The sequence below is a fragment of the Balaenoptera musculus genome, chromosome 19 (assembly GCF_009873245.2).
Source record: "Balaenoptera musculus isolate JJ_BM4_2016_0621 chromosome 19, mBalMus1.pri.v3, whole genome shotgun sequence".
NCBI classification, from domain to species: domain Eukaryota; kingdom Metazoa; phylum Chordata; class Mammalia; order Artiodactyla; family Balaenopteridae; genus Balaenoptera; species Balaenoptera musculus.
This window is the reverse complement of record NC_045803.1, coordinates 16,209,054-16,227,915: the sequence shown is the minus strand read 5'-3', so window position 1 is coordinate 16,227,915 and position 18,862 is coordinate 16,209,054. Positions and strand designations below refer to the sequence as shown.

The window sequence follows — 18,862 nt, the reverse complement described above, 5'->3', positions numbered from 1 at the left end:
AAAATCTAACGTACATATTAATAGTAGCTACCAATAATTTTTTTTTTTCTTTTTGGCTGCCCCATGTGGCTTGTGGGATCTCAGTTCCCTGACCAGGGATTGAACCCAGGCCCCAGCAGTGTAAGTGCCAAATCCTAACCACTAGACCACCAGGGAACTCCCATCAATAATTTATTTAACCTCTTTTCTACCCTGAGATTTTTATGGTTATCAAAACTACTCTATGATGAATATCCTTAAGATATACCTTCATCTACTTTTATATGTTTCCTGCTCACAATATGCCAGAACTTATTCTAGTACTTGAGGGGACACCAGCACTAAAAAGAGGTAAGTTGCTCATTATTAAGCAAAGATCAAATATATGTGGGAATAAATGTAAGGTAGACTGTGATAAAGGCTCTTAAGTCAGATGACACATATTGGGAATGCATGTGGAAGAGACATTCTGATGACAGCATTCTTAGGTTATGACCAGATTATATTGGAAGACATAAAAGCTCTGGGGAGGTAAATAGGTTTTATTCAAGAAAATTTTCGTGAGATTAGATGTAAAAATGAGACTAAGAGAACAAGATTAAACAGGTGTTTGGTGGTCATCAGGGCTAAAAGGAATGAATTAGAAGTGAATTAAACCCATACATCAGGAAGACATGAAGGCAGCATTTAGAACATCATCAAAACTTATGAGACTTCTCTCAGGGACCTTTAACCGTTCTTTTCTAGGCAAAACTCCAACTTCCTTTGCCATATGTAAAAAATCAAAGTGTTAAATTAGGTGTTGGGAGCAGAAAGAAACAAAAGCCATTCAGAGTTGGCATCTATTTATCCTAAGCATTTTCTCAAAGTTCAGAGAAGACTGTTTAAGACTACTTCTTAATTTAAGAGTGGCCATGTATTAATATAAATATGCATTTTAAAAGTCTTTAAAAAGAAAGCTATTCTTCAAAAATATATTAATATTAATACATGGCCACTCTTAAATTAAGAAGTAGTTTTAAATAAAAAAAATCACAGACAGCACAGAGAAGCAATGCTAACATAAGGTTTCATAACTTTCCAGATACTTTTCTTTCTCTGTTTATATATATATACATTTTACAAGCAAAATGACATATTTATGTATTTATTTTTAAAAAACTATTGAATATGTTTTGAATATTTTCATACTTTTTCCAAGTTTTATTGAGATATAATTGAACATATTCTTAACTACAAATTTTTTTTATAACCATGCATTTAATGACTACCTTAGTAGTCATGAATGGATGTTCTATAATTCATTTTAAACCAATCAGTTATTGCTAAAGCTGAATCTTACCTGCGCATTTCCTTCTACTTGCTTTGCAGCTCCCATGTCTTGGCCAACTTTACCTCCCCATCTAGGACCCTCTGGGAACATCTGTGTCATTTCAAGTGTAGACATGTTCTGCAGTGTCACATTGGCTCCTGCTGGGTGGAATGCAGATGACAGTAACTTGCTCAGATGTATTTATTCAGGGGAATAATATAGGAACTGAATAGTTTACCCTTTTATCTGGGTCTCACTGAATACAAATATCTATGTACCTCCCCATTCAAAATCTACTTGTTTTGAACTTCACATAATGATAGATCTTTTTTAAAAATAATTAATTAATTAATTTATATTTTTGGCTGTGTTGGGTCTTCGTTGCTGCACACGGGCTTTCTCTAGTTGCGGTGAATGGGGCCTACTCTTCGTTGGAATGCGCGGGCTTCTCATTGCAGTGGCTTCTCTTGTTGCAGAGCACGGGCTCTAGGCACACGGGATTCAGCAGTTGCAGCACGCAGGCTCAGTAGCTGTGGCTCGTGGGCTCTAGAGTGCAGGCTCAGTAATTGTGGTGCACAGGCTTAGCTGCTCCGTGGCATGTGCGATCTTCCCGGGCCAGGGCTCGAACCCGTGTCCCCTGCATTGGCAGGTGGATTCTTAACCACTGCACCAGGGAAGCCCAAAGATAGATCTTTTGTTTTTCAACATCTTTGTGAGATTCATCCATGTTGCTGCATGTAGCAGGCACCTTTTCTTTTGCTATATATTCCATTATAGGATGTTGCACAGATTATTTTTCTATTATTCTGTTGTTGGAAATTTGAGTTGTTTCTAATTTTTCTTGAAGAGATACTACTGCTACGAACATTACTGTACATGTGTTTTGTGGACTTAAGCATTCTATTTTGCTGTGGAGATGCACAGGGAAAGGATTGCTGGGTTATGTAATACATCTATGTTTAGTTTTGTAGACACCAATGTACATATATCCAGTGTGTTATGCTCTAACAGCCACTGCATGAGAGTTCTAGTTGTAATAAGTTAAGCATAATACTGCAGTCTTTATGATAACCACTAAGAATAATGTATGACAGTATAAATTAATGGGGAAAACTAGAATAATAAAAGTATTTGACTAATACAACAGAAGGTAAGAATGGTGGAATAGAAAAACAAAGAAACAGAGGGGACACATAAAAGCAAATGTTGGTGTACCCAACATTATTAGTAATTAAATTTAATGAAAATGGATTAAACACTCCAATAAAAAGAAAATTGTTGAAAAGAACAAAATCAACCATATGCTTTTAGCAGCTGACACATATTAAGTATAATGACACAGAAAATGAAATATGAAAGAGGTATAATGCAAATACTAAAGGAAAGTTGGTGTCTCTCTATTAAGATCAGAAAAAAAAAAAAAGGACTTAACGAGAGATAACAGGGACGTTTCATAATGATAAAAGTTTAAACCCAAAAAGAAGATATAGTGATCATGAATTTGAATATACCTACTAACAGCTTCAGGATATACAAATCAAAGATTAACAAAAGTAAAAGGATGAATCAACAAATCCAGTCATTGTTGAAGATTTCAGCATACTGTTAGAACAAGGATACTAAAAATCATTAACGATAGATGTTAGCAAATGACCTAACTGACATACATAGAATACTATATCCAACAGCTAGAGGTTATACAGACTCCACTTACTGAAATTTGCAAATTGCCTGACTTCTTTACCTTTTGTGTTCTGATCTGTTGAATGGAAAGATTAAATTAAATTATAGAGCATTGATGAAGATTAAATGGTAAGGTTTATAAAGCATCTATCACATAGAGCTCTTAGTAAATATTTGTTGTTTTCAAGCTGTAAGAGGCTTTACTTTTCTCCAGCATGAATACTGATAAAAGAGGTGGTAAATGATGCTACTGAAGGAATCAGGGTAGCTGACTGTGATTAAGAAATGGGGGGGCTTCCCTGGTGGCACAGTGGTTGAGAATCTGCCTGCCAATGCAGGGGACACGGGTTCGAGCCCTGGTCTGGGAAGATCCCACATGCCGCGGAGCAACTGGGCCCGTGAGCCACAATTGCTGAGCCTGCGCGTCTGGAGCCTGTGCTCCGCAACAAGAGAGGCCGCGATAGTGAGAGGCCCGCGCACCGCGATGAAGAGTGGCCCCCACTTGCCGCAACTAGAGAAAGCCCTCGCACAGAAACGGAGACCCAACAAAGCCATAAATAAATAAATAAATAAATAAATAAATAAATAAAATTAAAAAGAAATGAAGATATAAAATTAAAAAAAAGAAAAGAAATGGGAAGTGCTAAGCTGGAGGATTCTGGGACTTGTGTTGGCTTGGGGGTAGGACTCCATGTGGGCCAATGCTGTTTTGCAATGGCACTGTTTTCTGTTTTTGTGTGTAGGGTGATCAGGCATTCCCAGTTTCTACATAAAAAAAATCCCAAAATTAGTGGCTTAGAACAATGATAGCATTTGTTTTAATCATTAATTTGTTCCTTGGGCAGAACTTTGTGGAGACAGCTAGTCTCTGCTCTACCTGGCTTCAGCTGGGGTGGTTTTAATATTGGGGGCTGGAATCATCGGAAGCCTTGCTCACTTACGTATTTGGTAGCTCACGCTGGCAGTCAGCTGGAACCTCAGCTGGACTGTGGTTGGAATATCCAGCTGTGGACTTCTTGTGTAGCTGCTTGGATTCCTCACAGCAAAATGATTGGGTTTCAGGGTGAGCGTCTTGAGAGTGAGTTACTAGGAAGCTCTATTGCCTTTCCTAATCTAGCCATGGAAAATAGTGTCATTTCCACTGCACTCTATTCATCATGAGAATCACAAAGGCCTGTTCTGTTTCAAAGGAAGGGAAATAAACTCCACTTTAAAAAAAATTAATTTATTTTTGGGTGTGTTGTGTCTTCGTTACTGCGTGCGGTCTTTCTCTAGTTGCGGTGAGTGGGGGCTACTCTTTGTTGTGGTGCGTGGGCTTCTCATTGCTGTGGCTTCTCTTGTGGAGCACGGGCTCTAGGGTGCCTGGGGTTCAGTAGTTGTGGCTCGTGGGCTCTAGAGCTCGTGGGCTCAGTAGCTGTGGTGCACGGGCAGTTGCTCCATGGCATGTGGGAATCTTCCCGGACCAGGGCTCCAACCCGTGTCCCCTGCATTGGCAGGCGGATTCTTAACCACTTCGCCACCAGGGAAGCCTGTAAACTCCACTTCTTGATGAAGTAGGTGAATGGCAAAATTCTGGAAGAACATGCAGGACCTGAAATATTGTTGTGGGCCTTATTGGAATTTACAGTATGTACCAATCCCTGAGGCCAAAGATGAGGTTTAGGTGTGGATGGTGTCTTCCCTTTGCAGCCCTGCAAAGTAGAATAGCGGGAGGAGTTATCTGCTGAAGATATGCCCAATCTCAGGCCCAGGCCAGTATTAGCAGAGTGGAGGACGAGCCAGAACCCTCCTGCTGAAGTGTCTGGATCCTACTTTCAGACAGGAGGACCTCTGCTTGGTATCTGTGCCTGTTTACTGGATTCTTTGTGTGTGGACTGTTTAGATTTGTCCAGAACCCATCTTACCTGTTATTTTCTATGTATGTTGATAAGGTACTGTTTACAGGCAGGAAGACAAAAGAAAAAAGCACATATTAATGTGTATCATTTGGAGAGCTGAGAAGTACTTCTGGTGTCAGACCAACTTTCTTTTCCCAGTTCTCACCTCTGTAGTCTCTGTGCTTCTCCAGGAGGGAAACCCTGAAGAGTACTGACAAGTTCTCAACCATTTTAAACCATGGCTTTGGTAAGTTGCTGTTTCTCTCTAGTTCTTGAACATAGTTATATATTAGATCATGTGAACATTTCTTTATTTAGAAATGTCCTGTGTAACAGAGATCTCTAAGAAGCTGTCCCCAGTTCCTCCCATACCAGTGAAGTATGATGCCAGCCAGCCCAGGGTCCTCCTGATGGGTCTCCCTGTTCTTCCATTAATGTGTAGCATCTCCTATAAGTTCAGCCTTCTTTCAAGAAGAGTTATGGAGTAAAATTAAATCGCTTGAGGAGGAGGTATTTCACCATCCAAAGAATGGTGGAGGGATGATTAAGAGAAGTTGGTCCCATTTAATTACTCATGGAAAAACTTAGAAATTCTTTGCATTTTCTAGGAAAATACACGATTGGCAGTTGATTGTCCCCAGTGTTGGTATGTGTTGAGATTACATGTTTTATGAGGCTTTTAGGATTGGGTAGGAGTAAAATTGGGACTTGCATACAGAGATATCAGGGATCTACCTTGGGAATCAGTCATGGAAAGATGATTATCAGGAGGAAGATTTATTGTGTACTTGAAAAGTCTGTGCTGGTTTAAGATGATTTTCTATGTGATTATGGACCATTCTGTATTTTATATCCACTAACTCAGGATCAACTAAAGTATTCAGTGAGGGATGGTGGCTCAGCTGGATTTAAAAGAAGTAGATAACTATAGACTCCCATCAGTAGAAAAGATGTTAGAGATTTTTTCCCCCACCCTAAACTTGGTAGTATAAAAGAATAATTAAGAGTGATATATCTACTAGATTAACTGTAGCTGTTGAAAAATTTACTAAATACTTTGGCATAAGAAAGTTTAGTGCTTATTACGTATTTTAAAATAATGGTCTTAACACCCAAAACGAAACAAGTTAGAGAACAATTCAGTGTGAAATATGAAACCAGTAAAAAAATGACAACTAGAAAAAAAATGGTATATAACATAATGATGAACCTGAGGCTTGAAGAAATTCTTTAATTTTACGCAAACTATTATCTCTCTATATATCTATATAGAGATTTAATACTATGTTGGAAAAGAAATTCCATGAATTATATTTTCTTAGTCTATAATGGAAAAAGAGGATGTAAAAATTCACATTTATTAATAACTTATGAGGTAGGCATATGGCATGCAGTATGCTCATATTCACTATTTCAGTTAATTAGTAAATTGTGATTCTTTTATTCATTTCTAGCCATGTTTCTAGACATGTTTTTATAACTGAGGAATCACATAATAGGCATGAACTAAATCAACTAGATTACTTAAAAATATGTGTAAAATCTGTTTCTGAAACACTGATTTCCTTAACTTCTCTTACCATAGACTTCCAGCCACAGCCTATTTGCTTGCTATATAGCCCCCTTCTTGGATTTCAAACCTTTATCTACTCTCTTTCTATTTTGAAAACATTTCTTGAATTTCACCAGTAATGCTTGGGTTTGTGCTTTTAGGAATGGGTAACATTCAGGAAAGCGGCCCTAGAGTTCACTCAGGAGGAATGGAATATCTGGGGTTCTGCTCTGAGGGAATTGTACTGGGATGCGATGATGGAAAACAGCAATTTAGTTTCACTGGGTAAGCTATCTGCCTCAAATAATTTAAATATTCTCTCTGGAATATCAAGGCTATCTTTTAAGAAACTAGATGATTTTTTTCACCCTGTTTTCAAAGGAATGGGTTAAGCTTTGTTGTGTTGCAGATGACACCTCACCATCCTTCATGACATTTATCCTTCATGATGGTCATACTTTTCTCAGCCCCTTCATATAATTTCTACCTTCTTTGATACCCAGGGAGCTAGATGTGATTTGTGGGACATTTAAGACATACGTATTGCCAAAGAAACCAGGTGTTATATTGTGTTTGAACTCAGAATTGGTAAAGATGCTGTACATTATTTTCGGACCCACCTTTAGTACAGACAAAAAAAATCCTGATTTGTACTGATTTTCAAAGTAATCTCTACAATTTACATGGTGATGGACTGAGTCAAAAAATATTTTAAATGAAGTGAACAAATTCATTTCTTATAACAAAATTTTTTTTATTTGACCTACATTGTCATTGAAAATGACAATCCATGAACTTTGCATTTATCAGCATTTGTTTAGCATTCTAGAAAGAACCTGTGAATGTTTCAGAAATCTCCATTTGTCCTCTTAGCAAATAACAAACAAAAATATAGTAATCATAGCCAACATAGTTCTCATTGAATTAACTGTTATACTACATTGCCTTTTAATACAGAGAGAACCAGTATAGGTTTAAATAAGACCTTTCTTACCTCTCTCATCTCTATTCTTTGTGATTCTTTCATCACCCTAAGGTGACTGTTCTCTCAATCCCTCTACCCTTCTCTGAAGTCTTCACCAATATTATTTTTGCTTACAGGTCATTAGAAATTTAATTCTCAAAATGTTTTATAGAGTTGGTTTTAATTCTTATAAATATTTTTATACATTATTTCATATTTATTTCTTATAGGCAGTGTGACCACCATATTCGAGCAAGGGAAGAAGCTGGGAGGGTTGTCAAGAAGACAGAGAGCTCAGCTGAGTGAGGGCTGATCAGGCAGGGAACTTTAATTACAACTGTTAGGCCTTTTAAAAAAATTTTTCACTTTTCAATTGTTTGATGTTACTATATAAAATTAGTTTATTATATAATAACTTTGTATCCAGCAACTTTTCTAATTTACTTATAAGTGCTAGTTCTTGCTTTACAGATTCTTTAGGATTTTGTAAACAAACAATTGCCATCTACAAATAGGGTTTTCTTCTTCTTTGCCAGTGTTTATATCTTCATTCATTTTTATTGCCTTAATGTAATTGCTAGGACTTCCAATACAGTGTTGAATAGAAGTAGTGAAAGTAGACATTGTTGTCCTTTTTTGGTCATAGGAGGATAATGTTTAATATTTCATCATTACACATAGGTGGAGGTTTTGTGTAGATGCTCTATCAAATTTGGCAAGTTCTCTAGTCCTAGCTTGCTGAGAGTTTTTATCATGAAGGGATATTATATTTTGTAAGATACTTTTTCTGAATCTACTGAAGCAATATGTCTTTACTCCTTTATTCAACTAATATGATCAATTAAATTGATTTTTGATCATTAACTCAATCTTATATTCGTGGGTCATGTTGTATTTCCTTATATATATTTCCATATTAAATTTGTGTGAAATAATAGAAAAATATATGTTGATCTCTGCCCCCAGTTCCTAGTATAGAACTCCTAAAACCCTTGTATTTGCCTAAGTCATAAGAGTACTAGGAGCATCTTTTGTTCTAATATTTGGTCTTTGACTCTGGTTCCTGACAGAGTTCCTAAATCCCTTGGAATTTCCTAGGTAATAGGAGAGTGTCTTTTGTTCTGAGAAGGTAACTCTTGGTGGGCCCCTGGATGGTAGCTGGTCACCAGAAATATCAAGCCATGATTAGAAGCTTGGAATTTTCAGCCCCACCCATCATGGGTAGGGGACAGGAGCTGGAGATTAAGCTAATGATTGATTATGCCTACATGATAAAGCCTCCATAAAAATCCCCAAAGTATGGGATTCTGAGAGTTTCCAGGTCGGTGAACACAGTCACATACTGGGAGGGTGGTGTGGCCCAACATGGAGACAAAAGCTCCTTGGCTTGGGACCCTTCCAGACCTCCTTCTATGTACCCCCTCATCTGGCTGTTCGTCTGTATCCTTTATGATATATTCTGTTATATAACAAACTGGCAAACATAAGTGTTTCTGAGTTCTGTGAGTTCTAGGAAATGCTCATACCCAATGAAGAACCCCGATTTATAGCCAGTTGGTCAAAAGTACAGGTGACAACCTGGGGCTTTTGATTGGCATCTGAAATGGGGTGGGGGAGTGGGGAAGACAGTCTTTTGGGACTGTGCCCTTAACCTGTGGGATCTGATGCTATCTCTAGGTAGATGGCATCAGAATTGAGTTAAATTTTAGGACACCCAGCTGATGTTAAAAAAAACCCATACTTTTGCTGACCAGAAGTAAAGTGGGATAGCAGTGTAAGACTAAAGGAGAAACACAGGAGGAATGTGTTTTTCCTACCCAATTTGCTAACACTTTCTTAAGAAATTTTGCACAAAGCTTTAGTATGTCATTTTCTCTCAAGTTTTGGTATTAGTGTAGTACTGGCCTCATAAAACAAGATGTGAACTATTTCCTCCTCTCTTCTAGAAAAGTTTGTATAAGATTGGCATTATTTCTTGAATGTCTGGTAGCATCCTCTAGTAAAATTAGCTAGCCCTGGAGTTTTCTTTGTTTATGATAACAAATTCATTTTCTCTAATAGGTATTGGGCTATTCAGATATTCTATTTCATCTTGTGTCTGTCTTATACTGTTATATTTTTCAGTAATTTTGTCCATTTCATCTGAGTTGTCAAATTTGTTGCAATGAAGTGGTTCATAATAATTCCCTTGTTAGACTTCTACTATTTATATGTTCCTTAGTGATAAGTTCTTTTTCATTCCTGATATTGGTGACTTGTCTTTGCAGTTTTTTATTTTTAACAATTCTAGGTAAGGTTTAATCAATTTTGTTGCTCTTTCCAAAGAAATCACTTTTGGTTTGGCTAATTGTATGTCTATTTTCTATTTAGTTTATTTCTTCTCTTTTTCCTTCTAGGTACTGAGGGTTTACTTTGCCTTTCTTTTTCTAGCTTCTTAAAGTGGAACCTCTGGTTACTGATTTTAGACCCTTCTCTTCTAATATAACATTTAAAGCCAGAAATTCCCTACTTTAACTCCATTCCACAAATTTTTATATATTGTATTTTTATCAGTCAGTCCAAAATATTTTATTTCCATTTTGATTTCCTCTTTAACTCATGGATTATATAGAAGTGTGTTGCTTAATTTCCAAACATTTGTGTGTTTTCTAGCTACTTCATTGTTATTGATTTCCAATCTAGTCCCATTTCATCAGAGAATACACTGTGTATGATTTTGATCCTTTGAAATTCATGGACACTTTTTGTATGGCCCAATATATAGTCTACATTGGTGAATATGCTGTGTGCACTTGAAAGGAATATGTATTCGATGGATGTTGGGTGAATTATTGTACAAATATTAATTTGTCCAAGTTGGTTGATAGTTCATATCATTTATGTCTTCACGATTTTTTTTTGTCTTGTATTTTTTTCAATTGCTGAGAGACAGATATTAAAATCAGGGTCAGGACTACAGTAATGCTGAATTGAGTAAAGCACCTAGGGTGGAAAATTTAAGGAGGCAGTCATTCTTAGGGTCATGCAAGTGCAGTGTTGTTTGATGTTGTATTTTTAGGTGTGTACACATATATGACAATAATTCTTCCTAATGTATTGACTCTTCTATCATGAAATGTCCCTCTTTATCACTGATGTAGTTTATCTGAAAACAGTATAGCCACTCTACTAGCTATATAAACTATATCTATATAAATACAACACACTATAATTTTTACCTTGAATACTTATATGTAGTTTAAAGAAGTTAAAATAAAAGAGTTATTACATTTATCCAGAGAGTTACCATTTATGCTCTCTTCCTGTGTTCCTGAAGATCCCATTTCCCCACTGGTAGCATTTTGTTTTAGCCTGAAGAGCTTCCTTTTAGCATTTCTTGTAATGCAGGTCTATTGGTAACAAATTGTTAGTTTTCTCTTATCTAAAAGTGTCTTTATTTTTCGTTCATTCTTGAATATATTTTCTCTGAATATAGAATTCTGCCTTGTTAAGATTTAAACACTTTTTAAAATTGTGTAGTGGACACTGACACCTCTAATTCCAATCCAATTTAACAAGGTTTATTTCAGACCTCTTCCTTTACATGTTTGTACCTATCTTCTCTGACTATGAGAATCATGGTTCCAGATATCCTCAGTATACTGTTATTACCCAGTTACTCTGCATGTATCCAGGCTGTCATCCATGCAGACCACAAACTCTGCCTGAGTTTCTCTGTACATGTCAACACATGGGCCTAGACCCTGATTCTCTCCCCAGTTGTGGTCAAGAAGATTGAGCTCCTCCATGGACTCCATTTTCCACCACTCTGACAGAAGATATGTGAACTCTTTCTCTTTTTATACCTTTATTTTGAATTTTTTTTTTTTGGAAAAAAAATCTCATAGAGGCTGTGGGCAAGCAAGCCCTGATACTAAGACCCACCACTCTTGTGGCAGGCATAAACACCAAGTGAATCAATTTCCTTATCCCAGAACTGAAAACTCTTATGGTAGACTATTGAGCCCCTGGCTGCTTATATATTCTTTACTTTGAAAATTTGTAGTTTTAAAAATTTTATTTGTCTTAAGATATAATCTGTGGTTTTATTGTTTTTCTTTATTGCTTGTTTGTCTTCACTTCTGGTAAACTTTCATTTGTAATTTATTCTTGAATTTGTTTCTGAGTTTTCCTAACATATACTATTAGTTTATTTATTGTAATATTTTCTGTGTTTATTCTTATGTAGTAAAGAATTAACCTTACACAAAGAGAGGTCTTGCCTTTGCCTTTGGCTCCTGGGAGGTGATCACTAAACCCTTGGAATGTCCTGCTTGATAGCATCTTTGTTTACCTGAGGGTAAAAACCGAAGAGTCTAATAATGTGATTTAGGTTGGAGTTTTGAGTCATGCAGTATTAGCGCAAACTCTGGAGGGGGCTGGAAACTAAGGTCAGCCATGCAGGCAGTCAACCATGTCTATATGACTGAGCCCCAGTAGAAACTCTGGACACCAAGGCTCAGGTGAGCTTCCCTGATTGGCAGTACTCCATGCTTAGTCACACACTATTACTGAAAAAAGTTAGCATCGTCCATGATTTCACTGGGAGAGGACACCTCGAAGATTTTAGAATGCTTTAAGTCTATTCTTTCTATTGTTAGTTAGTGCCTTTTAATCTTTTGTTTTGAAACGCCATTAATTAATCATTACTACTTAGTATACACTTACTTAGACTTCCCAACCAATTTTATCTCATTCTGTCTTTCTGGGATCAATTTACTTCTTGCTAATGTGTATGTTCTAGAAATTCTCCAGTGAGTCTATGAAAGAATCCCCATTCTTTGCCTTAAAATGTCTTTATTTTGCCCCATTCTTGACTGCTATTTTTCCTTTATCATTTTGAAGGTATTATTCCATTGTCTTCTGACATCTCATGTGCCTAATCATCATTCCTTTTAGGTAACATGTTTTCTTTCTTTTTCTTTCCTTCAGAAGATTTGTTATTTTGCAGTATCAGGATGTGTCTAGGTATTAGGTCTACTTTCATTATCCCACTTACAACTTATTTTGATTCCTGATCGTGAAATCACGACTTTAATTATGAAAAGTTCTAAACCATTTTCTTTTCTGATGCCTCCCCTCCTTTCTCTATTTCCCTCCTTTTATGACATTAGATATGTATTGAACCTTTTCATTTTCTTCTATATCTCTTATAGTTTCCCTTCTATATTTCACATTTCATCTCTGTGCTGCCTTCTAGGTGATTCCCTCAGATATATGTTTAAGTCTAATAATTTATTTTTCAGTAGTGTTAATTCTTTAAGTTCTTAGGTTTTTGTTTTTTTTACTTTGATTTTTATTTCTGGAAATTCTCTTTATTCTTTTAATATCTGCAGATTCTTTTTATGTATTGTGCTTTTGTTGACTTTTCCATTTTAAACATTTATTTCATATTCTTTTATGTTGTCATATTAGATGCAGTTCTTGTAGGTACCAACTTTCTACCCCCCGCCCAGTTTTACTGATGTAATTGACATATAACATCATATAAGCTTAAGGTGCACAGCATGATCACCTGACACATGTATATATTGTGAAATGATCACCACAATAAGTTTAGTTAATACCTGTCACCTCACATAGTTACAAAATAATTTTTTTCTTTCTGATGAGAACTTTTAGGATTAGTAACTTTCATATATGCTATTCAGCATTGTTAACTATAGTCATATTGTTGTATATCTCCAGTACTTACTTGTTTGTGCCTTTTGACCATCTTCACCCAATTCCCCTACCCACCACCAACTTTATTTCTTTACCTGCTGACTCTCCTGTGATGGCTTTTTCCTTGTTGATTTACTTTTAAAAATTTTTTGATTTTAAAAATTTCCTTCCTTTTTATTTAATTATTTATTTTGGCTGTGTCGGGTCTTAGTTGCAGCACACAGGATCTTTTGTTGTGGTGGGCGGGCTCTTCGTTGTGGTGTGCGGGCTCCAGAGCACACAGCCTCAGTAGTTGCGGCACGTGGGCTCTCTAGTTGTGGCACGTGGGGTCCAGAGCATGTGGGCTCTGTAGTTGCGGCACGCAGGCTCTGTAGTTATGGTGTGCGGGCTCAGTAGTTGTGGCGCGCAGGCTTAGTTGCCACGTGCAGGTTTAGTTTCCCCACAGCATGTGGAATCTTAGTTCCCTGACCAGGGATCGAACCTGTGTCCTCTGCATTGGAAGGCAGATTCTCAACCACTGGACCACCAGGGAAGTCCCTTCTTGTTGATTTATAGTTTTTGTTTTTCAGCTCATTTCAGTGGAGGAAGAGGTTGTTGTTTATTTCAACTTAATCTCATGTGCCCTGAGTTAAAAGAATTTCTAAAGCAGTGCTGTTACATTTACTTCCTGCTGAGTTGTAAGCATTTCAGTAGAATTCAACCAGGTTCTCCATGTAGGAATTTTTTTAATTAAAAATTAAATTTCTTTAATAGATATGGAGAGATTCTGTTTTCCTATTTCTTCTTGAGTTAGTTTTGGGAAGTTGTGCTTTTCAAGCAATAATAACATTTTATCTGTGTTGTCTAATTTATTGGCATCAACTTGTTCATAACATTCCCTTATTTTTTTGCTATCTGTGGGATCTGTAGTGATACCTCCATTTTCATTTCTGACATGGGTAATTTGTGTTTTTTCTTTTATTAACTATTCTTAATATGGATTTATAAATTTTAAAACTCTTTCTAAATAAACAACTTTTGGTTTTATTCATTTTCTCTATTGTCTGCTTTCTACTTCATTAATTTCTGCCTATTTTTATTTCTTCTACTTATTTTGGGTTTCGTTTTTTGGGTTGTCTTTTTCTAGTTTCTTTCAGCCTTTATTCATTTTTTAAAAGTGTGGTAAAACACACATAACATACAATTTACCATCTTAACCATTTTAAAGTGTACAGATCAATACTGTTAAGTATATTCACATTGTTATGCAACCAGTCTCTAGAACTTTTCATCTTGCAAAACTCAAACTGTATCCATTAAACAGTAACTCTCCATTTCCTCTTCCCCAGCCCCTGGCAACCACCATCCTGCCATCTGTTTCTATATGTCTGACTACTCTAGGTACTTCATATAAGTAATACAGTATTTTTATTTTTTTGCCCCCAATCCCCTAAAAAAGTCTCAGAGATTGCAAGCTCCCTCATCTCTTTGGGCCAGTGAGTAGTATTTTTCTAGAAATATTTTATAGGACTAAGCAGGGTCTTAGTTCCAGCTCTCTGCCCCCAGTTCCTGTGTAGAAATTAGAACCCCAGACCCCAGTTAGTACTCTTAAGCATTATATATGGGATCAAAGATCTCTATGAGGCGTCAGCTCAAAGTTACCTTTACATTTACTGTTGTGATTCATCTCTTTGTTTCTGGATGCAGAATTTTCCTTTTTCTGTTTCTTTTCTTTTGAACTTGACCATTTTTAAGACATTTTGTCATAGTTTAGATGGCATTTCTCTGTGTTTGTAGGGGGAGTAGGGACAGGCATTCACTTGTTATGTCTCTCTTTTAAAAAAATTGCTGGGACTTCCCTGGTGGTGCAGTGGTTAAGAATCCACCTGCCAATGCAGGGGACATGGGTTTGATCCCCAGTCCAGGAAGATCCCACGTGCTGCAGAGCAACTAAGCCCGTGCGCCACAACTACTGAGCCTGTGCTCCAGAGCCCACGAGCCACAACTACTGAGCCCGTGGGCCACAACTACTGAAGCCTGCGCACCTAGAGCCCGTGCTCTGCAACAAGAGAAGCCACTGCAATGAGAAGCCCGCACACCGCAACTAAGAGTAGCCCCGCTCAGTGCAACTAGAGAAAGCCCGTGCACAGCAACAAAGACCCAACGCAGCCAAAAATCAATAAATAAAAAATAAATTTTAAAAATAAATAATTTAAAAATTTCTACTGTACTTTGTTCTTGCCTCTTACCTAGAGGAGAGAAAAAAATGGAATGATTTCCTCACTTTTTAAAAAGTGTAAGAGAGGCATGGAGAAGAAAAAAGAGTGGGTAGTATTGAATTAATGACCAGAGGAAGGCTTAGGGCACCTTTTCTAATTTTACTGAGGTTCAAGGCCTGCTCTATTCCTAGGCTCCTGTCACCAAGGACCTGCTTCTCTTGACCTCTCTCTTCTCCAGTGCTTTACCGTGTATAGAAAGTAGGCTTTTCTATCTGCTCTTTCAACCATAGATTACTTCCATGCCTTTGGTGCCTGTTACAGAATGGAGATGTGTAAATGGGACAAAGCACTCCTGGGATATGACTACAAGGGAGAGATGGAGAAACACGATCCATAAGGGTGAGCTGGAGATGGAAGAAAGGACACAGTGTAACATGGGGACCTCCCTTCTTGCCATATACTAATATTATAATGTATTGATTTTACGTCTATCTTTACTCACTAGAAAACCAAGGTCTGTGGACATAATAAAGTCTTCTTGTATGGGCTCTCCTAAGCACTCACTACTTAGACATCAAATCACTGTCTAGACAAGAAAGGTTCATTCAAGGAATATATGCTTATTTAATTCAAGAGAATGTATTTCCATTTGTGGGCATGAGAAAGGAGATGCTGAGCAAAACATGCAATTAGTAAGTGAACATTAGTTAAAATTAGAAGAAGATCTTGGATAAGGTACAGGGTTATCTGGAGAGAATAAAAGGAAATGTGGACCAGTTTCATGAAAGGGAATCCTATCTCCAGGAAGTTTCAAAATGGGAAAATGCTCATATATGCTAGGGGAAAAAGACTATTGCAGAAAGGAGAAAAGAAACATCATCTACTCAGAGCCATGGCTTTAAGATTTGCAAGAGAGGACCTTTGCTCTTTTCGATTCTTTTTTAGAATAATGAACAAGGAAGAGAGAAGGGAGACATAAGAAACCATGTGAAACTGCACTTACCTTAGAGTTTCCATAACAACTTAAGTCTGCCTACTTACATAGTAAACAGTTACTATTAAATATTAATATTCATTATGCTAAATATTAACTATTCAGTAATACAGGTTAGGGAAATAGAGAAGAAACTGATTATGTACTTTTCCACACTGCAGGTTTCAGTCAGATGGAAGAAATTTTTGCTTTAAATGAAGTTTAAATATTGATTTTTTACAGTAAACATTTTTATTAGAAAATGACTAATTTAATTGCTATGAGACTGACCTTGTGATTCGAAGTATTTCAGATACCTTTCCTTAGCTTAGAGCGACTGAAAAAGTTATTAAATCACCCATAATTTCATCCAGGAACAGGGAAAAAAAACTCACTCAAATCTGTTAAAAGTAGTACATAGAGGTAAAAAAAGTACTTTCTTGTGTACTACTTCTTGAACCCTAGTCATTTCAACATATTAGAATTAGTTCTGATGGTGTTCCAAGTATGCAATCCAGTCATCTAGAAATTAATTTTACCTCCTACTTTCCAATTCTTTTTTTTTAAAGTAACATACTTAAGTTTAAGGTGTACAATGTGATGATTTGTTACATGCATATATTGGGAAAAGATCACCACAATAAGGTTAGTTACCTCATATAATTATGCTTTTTTGTGTGTGGTGATAACATTTAAGATCTAATCACTTAATAACTTCCAAGTATATAATACAGAGTATTATTAATAATAGTCACCATGCTGTACATTAGATCCCCAGAACTTATTCATCTTATAACCTTTGACCAACATCTCTCCCTTTCTCCCACCCTCAGGCAACCACTATTATTCTACTCTCTATTTCAATGAGTTCGGGTTTTTTCGATTCCACATACAGTGAGAACATAGTATTTGCCTTTCTCTGTCTGACTTATTTCACTTAGCATAATGCCCTCAGTGTCCTTCCATGTTGTCACAAATGACAGGATTTCCTTCTTTAAGGCCGAATAATACTCCAGAGTGTGTGTGTGTGTGTGAATGAGTGTGTGTGTGAATGAGTGCATGTGTGTAAACACACACATTTTCTTTATCCATTCATCTGCCAGTGGACACTCAGGCTGTTTCCATGTCTTGGCTGTTGTGAATATTGCTGCAGTGAAGATAGGAGTCAGGTATCTCTTTAATATCCTGTTTTCATTTCCTTTGGATAATCTTATATTGCTATTTTACTTGATTAGAAACAGTCATAATTCTGCAAGCAGAACCAAAATGAAACACACCTAACTAGGCACACACAGTTTCGCAGTCATTCATTAATAACGCTTATGTAGTGATCCACTTTCACAGTCACATTATAATGAACACACAAAATCATGGTAAGAGTTGGTACAGACACCTTGTTTCCTATGATCTCACCCACTTCACAAAACCATAATTCCATGGACCCTACGTGATATTCCTGACTCCACTGAGCCCGTCTCCTAATTCCATAGAATACCAAATCAAACTCAGAAACCACTTACTTCACAGTCACATACAGTCTCAAACAGAAATCGTAACTAATCCTACAAGGTTTGTCAGCTTCTTAGAAAGTTAAATAGAAACTTAACCTATTATCAGCATTTTCTTCCACTAGGTATCTCCCCAGGAGAAATAGAAACATGCCAGCGTTATCAAAATACATAAAACCTGGAAATACACTAAATGTTCATACAGAGAAAATGAAAACACAAACTGTGGCACATTTGCACAATGGAATGCTGTCTAGAAACAAAAGGAATGAACTAAACAACATTAATAAATCTTACAATACTAGGATGAGCTAAAGGAGACAATTGGAACTGTAGAACTGACAAAACTAAATTACGATGACATGTATCAGAACCATGGCTGTCTCTGCTGTGAGACTAACAGGAAAAGGACACCAGGGAACTTCCTGGCGGTGATGATATTAAACACGCCAAGGGCATGCATACACTCACTGCGCGTCTGCTATGTGCCGTGGGTGTTGGGGCTTTCTCAAGGGGCAAAACTGACAAAAACAACAAAACCCTAGACCCTCTGGTTCACGATCACGGACCTGGGGTCCCGCACGTACAGGCCTGAGTGAACTCGCCTGGGCTCTCTCCTGCCCGAAGTCCCTCCGCACGGCTTCAGCCCTTCTTAGCCCGGCCTCCCTCGGCAGAGATTCACGATTTCCGCCCCGGCCCTCCTCTGCCGGGTTCCCAACTCCCTCTTCCCTCCTAGGCCCGGAGCTTCCAATTCTCAGCCAGCCCTACCCTAGCCAGGCTTCTTCCGTTTGCCTCCTTGGTCCGCACCCGGCTTCCGGTTCCCTTTTCTGCCCTCCCCGGCCCAGGTTTGCGATTACTTCCTCGGCTTGGGCTCTTCTTCCTTCCGCGACCTCACCTCGCTCTCAGAGGACCATCACCCGGCTCTTCGGCGTCTGGAAGGACAACCAGCTGCAACCCCTCCACCAAAGGCGTGCGATCATTGCGCCCTGGAATTCCCGGGAGTCTCAGGGCGGGGAGGGGGGTGTCTCTGCAGCTGGTGGGCTCCACGCTCCGCTCTCAAGTCTGGACTTTTTCGGTGTTGGACTACATTTCCCACAGGCCCCAGAGCCGCCA

At 37.6% G+C, this 18,862-nt stretch overlaps 1 protein-coding gene and 1 non-coding gene across 5 annotated transcripts in view; both read right to left on the bottom strand.

Moving 5' to 3' along the window:
- Positions 1 to 18,856, bottom strand: part of ZNF382 (zinc finger protein 382) — a 51,516-nt gene extending 32,660 nt beyond the window's left edge. The window contains exons 1-2 of one of the 4 annotated variants that reach the window (XM_036832870.1): positions 18,319 to 18,856; positions 1,322 to 1,449 (exon numbers count right to left, since the gene is read on the bottom strand). The gene's annotated coding sequence lies outside the window, so the exon portion shown is untranslated. Of the gene's footprint in view, positions 1 to 1,321; positions 1,453 to 18,318 lie in introns of all 4 variants that reach the window. The other 3 variants (XM_036832871.1, XM_036832873.1, XM_036832872.1) reach the window with 3 other exon arrangements.
- On the bottom strand, positions 85 to 156 carry TRNAV-UAC. The gene has a single exon. It is a non-coding gene; the product is annotated as a tRNA-Val (tRNA).
- Positions 18,857 to 18,862: the final 6 nt, after the last annotated feature.